The 15,802-nt window shown below is 45.5% G+C and overlaps 1 pseudogene; it reads left to right on the top strand.

Annotated features, from left to right (window-relative positions):
• The first annotated feature begins 959 nt into the window (after positions 1-959).
• On the top strand, positions 960-14,806 carry LOC104568324 (uncharacterized; annotated as a pseudogene).
• The last annotated feature ends 996 nt before the right edge of the window (positions 14,807-15,802 follow it).

Genomic DNA, 15,802 nt, shown 5'->3' with positions numbered 1-15,802 from the left:
TGCAATGTGTAAATTTATCAGGAGGATTTTAATTTTGCACTGTAGGGAAAGCTTGTACATGGAAATACCAGCTTGGGTATTTCTATTCTTATAAGTCTAGGATGAGTTTGCTGATTCATTTACAACCAGCCATTTATTTGAAGATCCAAAAAAGGGGAAATGGGAATAGAGTTGTACTGTGTATATAATATTCATACTTGAAAGCATGTGGAAGTTCTTTATAAACTGAGTCTGACTATGTCTCTAAATATATATATATATATATGTGCATATATATTTGGTTAATACAGTTTGGAAGCATTGCATTTTGTATGAAAATGGGAAAATAATAAAGAAAAAAAGGTGACTCTACTTCAACCAGTATCTCCAGGTAGAGTTTTCTTTGCTTCCAACCCCTTGGAAGGGGAGGAGAGGAAATTTGAAATGTCCAATGATTTAATGTCTCGGCCAGTTTAGGGGTTCAAATACATTTCCTGCACTTTGTTAAGAGATATCCCATACACTGTAATTTTTTAAGAGTGCTGTGTTAATTAAACACGTGTGTCAGGCTCATCCAATGGTAACTTTATCCACCCTTTCTATGGAGCCAAGCCCAGGAGTCTGGCTTTCCAGAGCCTCCTAAATCTGCTGCTTTGTCAGTGTCCCAGCCCCTGGGGCTTGGTGGGGCAGGTGCGTGGTGGGACCAAGCACCCTCCTCCCCGTGGCACAGCCAGTGTTTGTGCTGCAGTGGTGGCCCCAGGCACATGCCACCCTGGCCTGTGACACCTGGTTGGTGCTGGGACGCAGGGCTGTGGCAGGCGCGAGCTGAGCTACTGCTGTAACGCTGCCTCCTGCTATTTAAAGCCTGCCCTGAGTCAGGAGCAGCAAGTTCTGACAGGCATGACAGTTGCTTCAGGCCTCCCTGGGGAGGACAGGGTTGGGGGTAAACATCACCGGTACGTGCCTGAGCTACTGGCAACATGGAGGGTCGCTGCAACGCCAAGCGCGACCAGGCTTCCGAGACCTCCTCCATCTTAGAGGATGAAGAAGAGGAGGCTGTGGATCCTGAGGAAGCGGAGGAGCTGACTAACAGGTACAGCCTCCCTGGAGAGGCAGCAGTCGTTGACGGAGCTGACGGTTTTGGTGCAAAGCGCCACTCTGGGCCACTGCCCAGAAATATATATATATATATATATTTCCCCCCTTATTTTTCCCTTTTCCTCTTTTTTCACCACAACTGTGAACATTTGTGGGTGCAGCTAATTGGGCAGTTTCTGATGAATGCAGCTGTAAGTTTTGGGCAGTAAGCGCTGCCCTTGGCTCCAGGGAAACTTTTCTATTTTGGGAGCTGTGTGGTGCCAGCTCGTGCAGCGGTGTCCCCTGCGCCTCCCTCCCTGGCACCTCCTTGTCATGCACTGCTCTGACATGCTCTGGAGAGCTGCCTGACATGGGGAACACGGCCCAGCGCCAGAAGAGAGCGTTTTAGCTCATTCTTTCTACTGCCTGACTGTGCCTCCCTCCCCTTTCCCCAAAAAAGAGGGAATTTTTCTCTCAGCGTTCCTCACTGTGGGTGCGGATTTGGGCGCCAGACACGGGGGCCACAGGGGGGAGCCGCAGGCCGGGCTCTTGCGCAAAGGCCCCACCACAGGGGAAGCGGCAGAGGAAGTGGCTCCCATGGGAGCGTGTGGGCTCCAGCTCAGTCTGTGGAGCTGCTGCAATTGGATCCCTGCGGGGGCCGCAGGAAACAATGGGGCTGAGGGTGCGTCTGGCCATATCGCATTGCACAGCTCTGCCGTGCTCTGTGAGCAACGCCTGCCTGCTTGAACTGTGCACTGCGCAACAGCCCAAGCAGTCATGTTCACGTCTTCCTTAAGAAATAGGGGCTGTGCAGTTCCTAAAATCTCTTGAGCCATTCTTTATTTCCAGCCCCTCTGAGCATATCACTTTTGGAAGCTGTTTCCTGCTTTACCCATCTCTGTTGGCAGCACAGGAGGGCAGGAAAGTGGTGGCCTCTGCACAAACCAAGCCATGCCAGGAGCTGCAGGAAGGGAAATAGAGGCCAGGATATTAGGAAAGCGCAGTGAGAAGGAACGGCTAGTTTTCCAGAGAAATGGGTGAACATTCCCAAAAGTGAAAGCTGATTTTTTTCTGAGGGACACTTTGCTTTTCCGCTACATCCCCCAGCAGCAGATGGACTACATAACTGAAAAGATGAATTGCGCATATGTGTAAAAATAACCAAGAAAACCAACTGAAGCTGAGGGAAAGCAATTAGTCCTTGCAAACAATTAAAACATAGTCAGTCAGGTAGATATTCCTGATGCCATTTGCCTTTAAATAGCAAATACTTCTATTTAAATTTAAAACACAGGTAGGAATGTCTAACACCTCCAGCAGGCATGCTCGCCATCGATTGCAGTTAGCTCCCTGACACGCTGGGAGGGCGGCTTTTGTTTGGGGCCCCCTCCTGGCTGGGAGCTTCTGCAATGCAAGCTCAGGCCTTGCCTTGCAAGGACGTTAAATTTGGTGATTGACTGAATCACAGCAGTTGTTCCTTTTAGTTCTCAGTATTGTGTTCGTTATCTATCCTTGCTCAGTTTGATGGTAAAATAGATTGGAGCTTACTGGAGAGGCTGTGCTCTGTGGTAACTGAGTGTGTTTACCTATATTGCACTACTGAGCTTTGCTTAGTTTAATTAGTCCAATGGAGATCTAAAATGTTGAGTTTTGGCACAGTTCTGAGAGCTCAGGAACAGCTTATTAAGTAAAGGAGATTCTCTAAGGCTTGTATTTTGTGGTTGAGGATATCAGTATGTCTGTTGAGCTTTAGGTCTTCTCTAATGCTTGCAGTCCATGCAGAACTCTGAGGAAGGACTGGCCAAGCCCTAAACATGTATTTTTTTGGTCTGTAAATTAATTATTAGTTGAGAAACACATTTTAAAGACTCTATTACAGAATAGAATTTCTTCAGTGATTTGAAAACACATCTTGGAGGAGAGGTGACCAATACCTAAACTTGGCTAAAGACAGTCTGTGCTGGACCCTGATGTCACTGGTTTATTTTTAAGCTCGGAGCTGCCTGTTGCTTGGCTGTTCCCGTTCTCCGCATAGCCGAATAGCACCTGATTCTGTAGAGCTGCGAACAGCAGGAAATTGCTCGCTGCTGCCTCCAATTTCCATTGAAATGGGTGTCATCTCTCTCAAGTGTGCTAAATATTCCCATTGTATTAAAGCATTATGTCCCAAAGCAGAGGCCCAAGGTCACAAAGTGCTTGCAGGGCAGCATCAGGGGAGGCTCCCAGGATGCTGCTCTCTCCGCGTCGCTGCCAAACACCAGGGCCGACCGGAGCCACTGCTGCTGCCACCCCTCTGCCACCGCTGGGACTGCGATTCCCCTCACACAGGGCACTCTCCACTGAGAAGGTGGTTTAAAATAAATAAATAAATATATATATATATACATATAAAAATAAAACAATAAAAGACTGCTGCAGCCTAATGTAGGAATTGCCCAACAGTTACCATATCTGCCTATAAAGAGCAGAAAAGTTGGGGCTTTACCTCTTTAGCAATCGTTTCAATGTAATCTTTAAATCATTGTGCATTTTCTAATGCAGTTTTTCAATCCAAGCAGCAAGGCTAATGTGGGGTGTCAGAAGGGGTTAGGAGAATGGACTGAGGCATCGCATCCTTGTCTGCACAAATACCCACCTCGATGTTCAGCCTGGTCTGACCCTTGGGTACTGTCCTGTGGGAGATGATCATCCCAACGGATGTCTGTTGTTTCTAGTACCACCTGGAGTTAATAGTTTAAATATAAGAAATTCAGAAGTCAGCGATTCAGTCTTACTTATGTAGCGCTCCATCAGTTAAATCCAAATAATCCCTGCTATCCAAAGCAACACAGGAGGACGTAACTCCTCCATCATCCAAAACTACACAGTCAGAAGCTGTGTGTGTGTTTTTTTTCACATTCTGGAGATGAAGCAGAGAAACAAGAAACTGAGTATCAGTTATCAGCAACTGCAAAGTCAGAAACTGAGTACTCAGCTTTGCCCTATTCTGCTAAAAAAGCAGAGAAACAAAAGACCCCAGTACCAGAGACCGCAAATGTTCATTTAGAGAAGCAAAGTATTCAGGCTCGCTCTGTAAGCACTCAGCTAGAGTCTGAAAAACAAGACTCTCCCCGCTTTGTTCAGAAAGCAGAAGAGCAAGAAATTAAATCACATTTGCGTATTCTGGAAAAAAATAGAGTTGAAATATTTTGGCATTTCATATCCTGTTCATGCAGAAACACAGGAAACACAGAAATTTTTGCCTGTAAGTACAGCAGTAGATTTGGATCACCACATTAGTTTCCCTGAACAAAACAAGCAGACAGAGAGTGCGCAACTGGAAACAGAACATGCAGATTTCTCATGCACTACTGAAGTAACTGAGGAATCAGAGAGACCACAGATGGAGCCAGAGTATCCAGACTTCTCTTTTTCCAGAGAAGAAATAGAGAACTCGGAGAGTGCACAGCTGGAGGTGGAACATCCAGGTTTCTCGTATTCCACAGAAGAAATGATGGAATCGGAAAGTGCACAACTGGAGATGGAACATCCAGACTTCTCCTATTCCAGGTCTTGGAACAAACAGATTTATCATTTCCCATTGACAAGCCAGACTATGAAATTGCCTGGCTAGAAATGGAACATGTTGATGTGATATATCCTCTTCATAAAACAAAGGTGCAACAAGGAGTACAACTAGAATTAGAGAAAACAGGTTTAACTTACTCCTTTGGAAAAACAGAACTGAAAACAGTGGAGCCAGAAATGGAACATCCTGATTCGACACTTTCTGTGGATGCAGTAGAAGAGGAGGACATGGCACAGACAGGAGCACTGCAAACTGCACAGCTGAAACCCAAACACCCAGGTCTAGCATATTTTACAGAGCAAGTGCAGGAAAGCACCCAGCTGAGGTGGCACAACCAGGTGTGTCATATTCCTGTGACAAAACAGAACAGTGTCCACCTACCCAACTGGAACTGGGCCACACGGACTCATCATCCTCCACTGACAAAGCAGGATGGCCAGCAAGGTCACGCATAGTCTTGGGGCACCCTGATACAAGGCATTCTGTCAGTGCAGCAGAACATCTACAAACTTCAGCACTAGGAGGTCCAGATGTTTTATCTGGTAGTGAAAAAGCAGAGCAAAAAGGAATGTCAGAACTAGAGCTGAAACACCTTGATTTGACATATTCCATTGATAAAACACAGCCACAAGTTACTACACAGCTGAGCTTAGGAAAGCCAGATCTTTTCTCTTTGCCCGGCAAAGCAGAGCAACCACCTGCTGCTCAAGAGAAACTGGAGAAGATGGACTTTGTGCATTCTTTCAGCAAAGCTGGTCAACGAGAGAAAGCCCAGCTAGAACTGGAACATCCACAGTTATCTGATTCTGTTCACGAAGCAGAACAAAAATCTACCTATGAAAAATCAAACTGTTCAGATTTATCATATGCTGTTGGCAAATTAGAACACCATGAAGACATACAAACAGAGGCAGAACAAATGGATTTGTCATGGCCAGTTGGTGAAAATGAAGCAGCCACAAATTGCTCAGCTGAATTTGGGATATCCAGATTTATCATATTCCATTGGGACAGTACAGCAACGGGAAAAAGTTCAACCAGAGCTGCAGCAGCCAGGTGTTTTTTCATCATCTCATGACAAAGAACAGCAAAGGGCAAGAATGCAGTCAGGTCACCCTGAGTTGCAGCACTCTGTTGGGGAAGCAGCAGGATTACAAACGTCACAGGTGAAATCTGAATATGCAGACTTGTCATTTTCTGTGGACACAGCAGGACCTCATGAAATGACACAATCAGAGTTGAAAGAACGTGATTTGTTACATTCCTTTGTCAAAACAAAGGGATCACAGGCTGCCCCACTGGAGTCTGAATATCCAGACATCTCAAGTTCCTTGGGAAAAGTAGAGCATCCTGATTTGTCCTCTTCCATTAGTAAAGAAAAGCAAATTGCACATCTGGAGTTCAAATTGCAGCCAGTGTTGCCATGTTCCCATAGCAAAACAGAGCAGTCCAGCAGTGCCCAAATAGACGTGGAAGCCCAGAAATTCTTGTATTCCTCTGGCAGAACAGAGCAACAAGAAATGGCAAAACAGATATTGGAGCATCCTGATTTATCATATTCACAGGTGAACTTGGAACAACCAGTTTTATCACATTCCCTTGGCAAAGCAGAATAGGAAGCCACGCAAACAGCATTCCTGCGTTCCCATGTTTCATATTCCATGGGGAAAGCAGAACAATTGCCAACTCAAATCAAGACGTCCAGATTTGTCATATTCTCTTGGCAGAGCAGACACTCATGGAAAGAAACAACCAGAGTTATTGTATTCCTATGGTGAAACAGAGCAGCCACAGATGGACCTGGAGCAAGCAGAGATGTCACTCTTCGCAGGAGAAGTGGATCGGAGGAAGGACATGCAACCTCAACTTCAGTGTGCTAATTTGCAGTACTCTGTTAGTGAAACAGAGCAACAAGTAACTCCTTCTGGCTCTTATGCAGGACTGAGGAGCAGGAAACTGCACAACTGGAGCCTGAACAATCAGATTTATCAAGTTCTACTGACAAAGCAGAACAGCGTGAAACTGTTGAGAGCAGGGCGTTCAGAGAAGCAGGACTCTGAGATTGTTTCATCTCTATTCATTTGGAAACTGAACAGCAAGATTTATCCTTTTCTGCTGAGGAAACAGAGAGTCGGAAAATTCAACCGTATTCATCTCTTCCTGAACAATCAGTGTCTGTACCTTTAAGTGTTTCACACAGTTTCTGAAATAAAAATGGGAGGAAGTCGGAAGTCTTCACCTGTAACTGCAGGACTGTCCCCCGAGCGCTCAGATTTATCTTATGCCCTCTGTAAAACACAGCAACCAGAAATGGTACAACCTCAGTCAGGTTTCTTTTTTGCAAAGAATACTGAAGTTGATGTACATTTGGCTGTGGCCATACAGTCAGAACCTAAACTTGCAATTTTACCCGAAACAGGGAGAGAGCAAACTTCACGCTACTTTCACACAACTACACAATTAGAATCTGAAAAAAAAGTTCATCATATTCTACAGGTAAAGCAGAAGCCCTAGAAAATCAAGTTTATTTAACTGTACCTTCAAACCTGGAGTCTGAACCCTCAGTTCCATTCTGTTCAGTTGATGAAACATATCGTCAAGAACTTCCATCTTATTCAAAAGCTGCTTCTGAATATTTGGTTCCTACATACTCCCTTGCTGAAGAAGAAAAGCAAAGCATGAAGCCATTAATTCTCCAAACAGCACAATCAGAGTATGAACATATAATTACGCAACATGATGAAACAGAACTGCCACAAATTCAGCTTTATTCATCTAAAAGAGCAAGATTAAAGACTGCACAATCAGAGAGTACGTCTCTAAGGCACACACCAGACCAAGGCAAGCAAGGGGATCAAGATCAGTCATTGGACATGGAATATTTGTCATCAAAGCAGCTAAGAATTCCCCCCAAATTCACTGCTGAATGGGATGAGCGAGAAACGCAACCTGATGTGCAGCAAGTGACAAAGTTGGTGACTGCAGAGTCAAAGGCAGCTGCTGTAGCAGACCAGCAAGCACTGTCATCGGATTCATTTGTGCCTTCTCATACATTGCCTGAAAAGTCAGCGTCACTGATTTTCACTGATGATGAAGAGAAACAAAATATTTCATTGTCCTTATCTGGCATAGTAAGCATGCTTGGAAAGCAATCAAAAATCATTTCAAGCAGCTATAATGAAGAAAAGGATAGGCATGAAATACAAACGTATTTTACAGATCAAAAATTCACATCCTCAGAGCAACCTGGAGCTGTTATATCAGATCTTATTTATGGGACTGTTACACACAAACCTCAGCATTTTTTTTCTGGTGAAGGGGGCAGCTTTTCTTCAGCAGAGTTGAAGTCCATTAGCTGCATTTATTCTGATGAAAAGCAGAATCCAGATGTTCCATCTTCTTCTTTTGGGCTAGCTAGCTGGCTGGCAGAAGAGGTGAAAACTCACTCCATTAGTCCAATAAGAGCTGCAGAAGTAGATAAGCAAGAAATTCAGTTTTCTCCAAATGAAGCTTCTGATTTTGGATCAAAACAAATCCCAGCTGAAAGTTGCAAAGAACTTACAGTTCATGGTACTATGAAGAATAAACCAGGTACATTTAGAGTTTCTGATGTAGCGTCACATGAAATTTCCCACAGATTGTCCTCAGAAACTAGTCTCTGGAGAGAGATAATCCAGGTCCAGAAAAAGTTCCAAAGAAAGAAACTAGCATTGGAAACCCTACAGAAAGGGAAGCAGTGCAGTATCCAGATGTAGACAAAATACACAAAGTGCCTGAGCATCACCTGTGAAGAAAAGAAGTAGAAATAGAGCATGCGAGAGCTGTAGAAGATAGTCAACATGCTCCAGAACCAACTGAAAAAAAGATCTTTCCTGGTTTGGACTCCTGTATGACTTTTCATGTATGAAAATCTTTTCCATTTGCAGATCTTCTGCTGGAATAAAGAGACCTGAACTGAAAGTATCCCTGGAGCCCAATGTCAACTATTTCTTCTACCTGAGGGCTGTCAATGCATTTGGGACAAGTGAACAGAGTGAAGCTGCTCTTATCTCAACTAAACATAGAATCATAGAATCATAGAATCATAGAATGCTTAGGGTTGGAAGGGACCTCTAGAGATCATCTAGTCCAACCCCCCTGCATACGCAGGGACACCTAGAGCACGTGGCACAGGACTGCGTCCAAACGGGTTTTGAAGATCTCCAGAGAAGGAGACTCCACAACCTCTCTGGGCAGCCTGTTCCAGTGCTCTGTCACCCTCACTGTTAAGAAATTTTTCCTTAAGTTCCTATGGAATTTTTGATGTTTCAGTTTCCGGCCATTTCCTCTAGTCCTATCAGTGGCCACCACTGAAAAGAGACCATCCCCGTCCTCTGCACTCCCTCCCTTGAGGTATTTATATACACTGATTAGATCCCCTCTCAGCCTTCTCTTCTCCAGGCTGAACAGGCCCAGCTCCCTCAGCCTCTCCTCATAGGGCAGATGTTCCAGGCCCCTGATCATCCTTGTAGCCCTGCGCTGGACTCTCTCCAGCAGCTCCACATCCCTCTTGTACTGTGGAGCCCAGAACTGGACACAATACTCCAGATGCGGCCTCACCAGGGCTGAGTAGAGGGGCAGGATCACCTCCCTCGACCTGCTGGAGATGCTCTTCTTAATGCAGCCCAGGATTCCATTGGCCTTTTTGGCCACGAGGGCACACTGCTGCCTCATGGTCAACTTATCATCCACCATGACACCCAGGTCTTTCTCTGCAGAGCTGCTCTCCACAAGGTCGGTCCCCAGCCTGTACTGGTGTCTGGGGTTATTCCTCCCCAGGTGCAGGACCTTGCACTTGGCCTTGTTGAATTGCATGAGGTTTTTCACCGCCCAGTTGTCCAGTCTGTCCAGGTCCCTCTGGATGGCAGCACAGCCCTCTGGGGTATCGGCTACTCCTCCCAGTTTCGTGTCATCAGCAAACTTGCTGAGGGAGCACTCTGTGCCTTCATCCAGGTCATTGATGAATAAATTGAACAGGACTGGACCAAGGACTGACCCCTGGGGGACCCCACTAGCTACAGGCCTCCAACTAGACTCTGCACCGCTGATCACCACTCTCTGGGCCCTGCCATCCAGCCAGTTCCTAATCCATCTCACTGTCCACTCATCTATCCCACACTTCCGGAGCTTGCCCAGGAGGATGTTGTGAGGGACGGTGTCAAAAGCCTTGGTGAAGTCGAGATAGACGACATCCACCACTCTCCCCTCGTCTATCCAGCCGGTCATTTCATCATAGAAGGCTATCAGGTTAGTCAGGCAAGATTTCCCCTTGGTGAATCCATGCTGACTACTCTTGAGCACCTTCTTGTCCTCCATGTGCCTGGAGACAACGGCCAGTATGAGCCGTTCCATCACTTTTCCGGGCACGGAGGTGAGGCTGACTGGCCTGTAGTTGCCTGGGTCCTCCTTCTTGCCTTTTTTGAAGACTGGCGTGACATTGGCCTTCTTCCAGTCTTCCGGCACCTCCCCCGTTCTCCAGGATCTTTCAAAGATGATGGAGAGCGGCTTAGCTATGGCATCTGCCAGCTCCCGCAGCACTCTGGGGTGCATCCCATCAGGGCCCATGGATTTGTGGGTATCGAAGTTCCTTAGGTGCTCTCTGACCCAATCTTCCTCTACCCAGGGCAAGTCTTCCTCTCCACCCGCTTCTTCTCTTGTCTCTAGGGCCTGGGGCTCTAAAGGGCTGCCCTTGGTAAACACCGAAGCAAAGAAGGCATTGAGCAACTCTGCTTTTTCTGTGTTATTTGTAACCAAGGTGCCCATCCCGTCCTCCAGCGGACCCACGTTTTCCCTGATCTTCCTTTTGCTGTTAATGTATTTGAAGAAATTTTTTTTGTTATTTTTAACGTCCCTTGCCAGCTTGCCTTCCAGACGTGCCTTAGCTTTCCTTGTCGCATCTCTGCACTCCCTGACTACGTTCCTGTATTTCTCCCAGGGGGCCTGTCCTTTTTTCCACATTCTGTATACCGCTGCCTTCTGCTTGAGCATTGCCACAAGCTCCCGGCTCATCCACGCAGGTCGCCTGCCCCCTCTGCCTCCCTTCCTACACTCAGGGATGCACTGTTGCTGGACGTGGAGGAAGTGCCGCTTGAAAACTAACCAGCTCTCTTGGGCCCCCCTGCCTTCTAGAGCACTAGCCCATGGGATTCTACCGAGGACGTCTCTGAAGAGGCTAAAGTTGGCCCTCCTGAAGTCCATCGTCGCAAGGCTACTTACAGCCCTGCCTCCTCCTCGTTGAATCCTGAACTCCACCAACTCATGGTCACTGCAGCCGAGGGTACCCCCCACCTTAACATCTCCTACTAGGCCCTCCCTATTTGATAGCACGAGGTCCAGTAGCCCACTTCTCCTCGTCGGCTCCTCCACAACCTGTGTCAAAAAGTTATCGTCGACGCTCTGCAGGAACCTCCAGGACTGCTTATGCCTGGCTGTGTTGTCCTCCCAGTTGATGTCGGGGTAGTTGAAGTCCCCCATGAGAACCAGGGCCTGTGACCGTGAGGCAACATCCAGCTGCCTATAGAAGGCCTCATCAACCTCCTCGTCTTGGTCAGGTGGCCTGTAGCAGACACCCACCACAGTGTCTCCCACATTAGCCTGCCCTCTAATCCTTACCCACAAGCTCTCAACTCCCTCATCCTCCACTCCCAGATTGAGCTCCATGCATTCCAGTTGCTCTCTCACATAAAGAGCAACTCCACCACCTCGCCTTCCCAGCCTGTCCTTCCTAAAGAGCACATAGCCTTCCATGGCAGCGCGCCAGTCGTGCGAGCTATCCCACCACGTCTCTGTGATTCCGATGAGATCATGACGCTGGGACCGCACACAGATCTCCAGTTCATCCTGCTTATTCCCCATGCTTCGCGCATTGGTATACAGGCATTTCAGGGAAGCAACAGAGGCCACAGGTTTCCCAGGAGGGGTGAAAGAGGACCCTCTGTGATCATTTCCTACCCTCACTTCCCCACTACCATACTCCCGCTGGACGCCATCTGACCTGGGCTGTGCGGTACTGCTTGCCGCGTCAGTGTGCCACTCCCCTTCCCCCTTCTTGCCTAGTTTAAAGCCCTCCTAACCAGGTTGGCCAGCCTTTTTGCAAAGAGACGTGTGCCCCTCTTGCTAAGATGAGTCCCATCATTCCCCACTAGCTGTTGGTCATCAAACAGAGACCCATGGTCATAGAAGCCAAAACCCTGTTGCCAGGCCCAGCGGCGCAGCCAGTTGTTAAGCTGCCATATCCGCCTTCTCCTCCTTGAGTCCATTCCCCTCGTTGGCAGAATGGAGGAGAACACCACCTGGGCACCTGTACCTTTGATGGCCATCCCTAGGGCTCTGAAGTCTTGCTTGACGTCCCTCATTTTCCCCATGGCATCGTTAGCACCCACATGAATCAATAGTAGAGGATAATAGTCCGACTCGTGAACAATTCTTGGGAGCCTTAAACGTAGCTCACATTTTCTGCTATCAGAACAGTGGGATGGAGGGACAACACAGTCGGAGATGGCATTTTTCTAATGAATTTTCAGCTACAGGAGTAACCATGCTTTTGAGATAAAAGGAAGCAGATTTAATCTGCGACTACTTCATTTGAAATTGGTAAATTTATGCAAAAGTTGTGTAAGCTCAGAAGCAAAGCTGTTGAATATTGTTAGTGATACAAAATGGTTAAATATTCTTCAGGGATCTGAGTTTGAGTTTGATAAAACATGTTCAAATAAAAGATTCCATGATTTTAAAACAAAAAAAAATAAAATGAAAAATTACAGACTTTGGGGTTCAGGAGTGAGGAACCAAGCAGAACACATTTTAAAATGTAATGACTGATTTAAACTTGAAGATTTCCAGATAGTGTTGAATTATGTATGGTTCCAAATCAGCCTCAAAATTCAGATTTGCTACTTTGAAAAATCAATTGATTAAAAAGAATTCAGTCTTATTCAATACAAAAGTCATCTGTATCATATCACCTAATTAGTTTTCTAATTAATGCAACCTGTTATGATCCCTGAGCCTAGTTGCCAGAAGACTGCCATCTTACATGGGCACAACTTAGAACAGTCTTCCCATTCTCACCCAATTTTCTGTCACTCCTACCTGTCAGCAAGTACAACTCTGTCCCACTAAAATGGTAGTAATCATTACTTAACATTTTGTGATTTATCTCAAGTTAATGTTGCCAGTGTCTCAGAACTAGTGTTTCTTTGTCATCAATTGTGCCACAGGAACTAGGTTCCATGTGCCGAGTAACACGGCTCATCCTACTTTGCAACTCTCTTGTGATGGCACCATCATACACCTTCCCGAGAAAGCCCAGTTCACGGGGTGAGTAGTCACACGCCAAGCACGGTCATGCTGCTGGCTTGCCATGAGGCCCTGATTTTCGCCTTTGTCTATGGGTAGCTTTCACCTAGGGCTAGCTGATTTTTAGAAAAAAACGTAATTGTTTCAGTCATGCAACCCCTGGATATTATTGGATAGACCCCCACCTTCAACATCACATCCCCTCAGTAATGCCAGTTGCAGTATTGATATAGGTGTTGGAAAGAGTTTGATGTTGCACTGAGAAACCTCCACAGAAGGTCAAAGGCAGTAGTCAAAGAGGAGGACAACTGGATTTGCATCAGTCCATAGTCACTGTTTAATCTTTCAGAAAACTTTAGCCTTGAAGCAACTTTTTGCTGCTCCAGGCTGGTCAGAATTGTAGGTTTATATTTGAATTGATAGTAGTTAGAAATAATCAGTCCTCTCACTTTGCTTAGAGCATTGCTGGTAACATTTTCAAAAGCATTTGTGGCTTGAGAACTCAGGAAGGGCTGAAGGGGGTATGTTAGACATTGTACCAGGCTAGCTCCACCCATTGCAAATATCGTTTTATTTGTTTATTTATTTTGGCATACTATTCGACTATAAAGAGAGGTCAACTTGTACACAGTTGTGTCATATACATATGGCTTTTTAAAACAGAATGGGATATTACTGGTTTAAGCACCTTTTTATTGTTGCAATTGACTCCACGTAAGATAGCCACCATCTCTACTTACAATACTTGTCTTTTCCAACTTGAACGAGCCTCGTAAAATGTAATCTGTAATTCTAAGATTTTATTTGACTGTGGATTCCCATTTCCCACCACCACACTTTGCTAGCTTCATCTGCTTTTGGGTCAAATTTCATAGTTCTCAGTTCTCAACATGAGTTTACCTCAATATAAACATGACCTGACTTTCAGGGCGAGCTTTCAAATCTTTGATAAAAATCTGTAATTGGAAGAACAGCGTTTAATTCATTAGTAACTTTTGATGCTGCTGTATGATGTGTTTATAAGAAATATCACAGTATTGTTGGGCTACCACCAGACTCACATTACTGTATACCTTTTCACAAATAGATTTCCTTCCTCCTAGATTTCCTCTGAGGCTACATCACAGAGCAACATCCTGGGGCTGAATGATTCTTCTTGGTTCATGCGCTGCTGTCCTGCACAAACCAGGTAAAGCTGAATCAGTCTAGCTGTTTGGGAAGTTACTTGTCCTTCATGTGAACAGAGTTGGTGAGGTTCAAGAATTGTGACAGCACAGAGGACTTGTCTGCTTCATTTTTGCAAATTGCAATATCAAGAAAAATACAACTATAGAAGAGTTTTAGACACCCTGTGCTGCATCTTATAATGCACCTTAAAAGAACACAACAACCCAACATCAATCTCAAACAAGAGCTTTGAAGTAATGACACATTTGCTCAGGTGGGAGAGCTGTATACTGAGCAAAACCCTATTGCCATATGATACACTGCTATATGCACAGCCTGTCAATAGGTAGAAATTGAATGATAAGGAATTTTTGGTAAATGACAAAGAGGGTGCTCACTGTAATTTGGTTCCCATTTCCTTGCAGTTTTCTTTACAGATGTCTTCACAGTAGCATACTGAGCGACGTGCAGGTGACAGAACAGCCTGCCAGGATCGGCATCCTGTTGGATTATAGCAGCGGCAGACTGTTGTTCTTCAATGCAGAGAGAGGACTGCTGTTGTGCACCATCAGGCATAAATTCACAGATGCTGCTCACCCGGCCTTCTCTCTGGAGAAGGCTGGAGTACTTACCCTGCGCACAGGAATGGAGCTGCCCGAGTTTGTGAAGCACAGCTAATCCCGTGCTCCCAGCAACACCGACAGTTGCAGCATCAGGGGCAGGGAGGGAAGAAGGGTGTCAGAGAGGGATGACTACTTTTCACTAATGAGTACTATGTGCACAGCTCCCCTCTGCACAGCGTTGGTAATTGTACTTAGTGCCCAACCACATAATCACCCTGAGCCTGGAGACAAAATCAACTCCTTTGGATGGAGTATGCACCTCGTGATATACACAGAAATACTTAGGAGGAGGAAAAAGGTTGGTTAGATTTGATCTGAGAATTCAGAGGTGGGGGGAAATATACAGCCCCAGTAAGGCACAGTATCAAGAAATTGAGGCTAAATCCACATGTGATATTGTCTGTGATATACACGTGAATTAGACTTTCTCACCAGCACTGTGAGGTTTTGAATAGGCATATAAAGATAGATTCAAGAATAATATGAAGTTATGATCTTTTTGAGCTGTCCTAATTTTGGAACAATAAATAGGACTTCTGCTGTGTTAAGACTTAAATTGCATTTGAAAAACTATAATATGTAGTGTAATCACTATTGCATTTCTGTCCTTTTTGATAAAGGAATGACTAGCTCTCATGAAGCTAAATATCCTCAGATTGTTACATAAGCAGCAAGAAGAGAGGGTGTCTTTCTGCTCCCAGCAGCATGCTCTGAAGCAGGGGGAAACTAGAAAATATTTTCATTTTTCATGTTGTGTACATTTTCCTGTGCCTTGGAAGGTGGTGTTTGTTGCTTAGGGACCACTTCTCCATGCAATTCCTACACGAACACAACGCAGAAAAGGAAAGGGAGCAGATTTCTCCCGCAGATGCCACAGCAATTTTGCCAACAGCTGAAAAATATGTATGTTCATGTGCTTTTCTAGAAAACATCTCCGCAGAAAACTTACACTTTCCTTTTCAGGACCTATAGTAGAGACACACCATTTGTAAGTGTGCTCTTGTCAACCCTGAAGAAACAGCACTGCAAGCAGAGAGTGGAGCAGCCTTTG

Source organism: Tinamus guttatus, unplaced genomic scaffold, assembly GCF_059628265.1.
Source record: "Tinamus guttatus ecotype Peru unplaced genomic scaffold, ASM5962826v1 Tinamus_guttatus_pri_ptg000415l, whole genome shotgun sequence".
Classification (NCBI taxonomy): Eukaryota; Metazoa; Chordata; class Aves; order Tinamiformes; family Tinamidae; genus Tinamus; species Tinamus guttatus.
This window is presented reverse-complemented; position numbering and strand designations above follow the sequence as displayed.